The sequence below is a fragment of the Manacus vitellinus genome, unplaced genomic scaffold (assembly GCF_001715985.3).
Source record: "Manacus vitellinus isolate BGI_N305 unplaced genomic scaffold, ASM171598v3 scaffold_114_pilon, whole genome shotgun sequence".
NCBI lineage: Eukaryota > Metazoa > Chordata > Aves > Passeriformes > Pipridae > Manacus > Manacus vitellinus.
In genome coordinates this window covers 510,433-511,874 of record NW_021938861.1, presented here as the reverse complement: position 1 = coordinate 511,874, position 1,442 = coordinate 510,433, and positions in this window count along the sequence as shown.

The window sequence follows — 1,442 nt, the reverse complement described above, 5'->3', positions numbered from 1 at the left end:
GTGTGTGCACACATGTTGGGGGGGGGTGCACACGTGTGTGGGTGCACAGCACAGAGCTGGGGGGGTCCATCCCGGGGGTGCCCTCTCAGTCCCAGGCTCCCTTCCCGGGACCCAACCCAGCCCAGGGACCCCCAGGGACCCCTGCCACCACCCCTGTCCCCTCCCAGCCAGAAGTGCAGGGTTGGGTGTCCCCCAGGGTGGTGGATGTCCCCCCAAGGTGTTGGGTGTCCCCCCAGGGTCATGGGTGCCCCCTGCCCCCCGTGCCCCCTCCCCGTGCCACGATGCCCCCTCCGTCTCTCACCAGGGAGGTGCCGCCGGTGTCGGGGTCTCTGCTGCTCGAGGAGAGGGGACACAGACTCTGCTCCCCCAGCTCTGCCACCATCCCTGTCCCCGCCGTCCCTGCTGTCCCCAGGCCTCTGCCTCACTGACCAGGCAGGGCAGAGCCAGGGGCTCCCCTCTCCTTGTCCTTTCCCGTCCCCTTCCCTCCACCCCCACCTCACCCTGGCATCCCTCTGGCGCCCTCCCCTCTCCCAGCCCGACCACCGATGGGATCCTTCCCCTCTGCCCTTTTATACCGTCTTTGTTCATATGACAAGCACGTGGAAAACCAGAGCAGAGCTCGGAAAAAAGCTCCTTAAGACGCTTTAATTCAGTTTCCTGGATCCCATGACTGAGCTCGGCCTCTGAACGGGGTCTCATGACTGTAACACGCAGGCCCCGGCCATCAAAAGCCTCATTTATGCCCCAAAAGAGACTTAAACCCCTCTTGGCTGGTCACCCACTGTCCCTCACACCTGGCCTGGGCCCCCGGGCCCCCCTGGCTGGGGGCTTCAAACTGCCCTGGGTGACACCTGCCCTGACCCTGCTCCACCCAGGAGGGACTCTGGGGTCACTCGAGGCCTGGCTCTGCCCTTCCCCTCCAAGGAAAGGACCCTGCAAAGTCCCCTCCAGGCACCAGCCCCATCCAAAACCTCCCCAACTCAGCCCCCTTCCTGCCCTCCAACCACAGCACCAGCGGAGGGGACAGAAGTGCCATCCCAGAGGGGACAGAAGTGCTGTCCTGGTGGGGATAGAAATGCCATCTCATTGGAACACAAGTACCATCTCAGTGGGAACAGAAGTGCCATCCCAGTGGATTGTGGCCCAGTTTGGCCCCACCTTGGGGGATGCTGCACCCAGGACCCCCAGCTCCCACCTTTTGGGGACCCTGCACTCTGGGAGGGGTGAGTGCCCCTCTCCCCCTCCTGCTCCAGCTGCTCGTGGCCAGGTAAGGACAGAGCCTGAGCCCTCCTGGGCTGGGAGCAGTGACGGATCCAGACCCAAAAAGCCCCAATCCCTGATCCCATCCACAGCTCCCCACCACGGAGTTCACCCCCAGTCACGTCCATCTCCCCTTTGGGATCCCCCACACCCGAGCCGGCTCTAAGTTTTGGGGCCCAGCC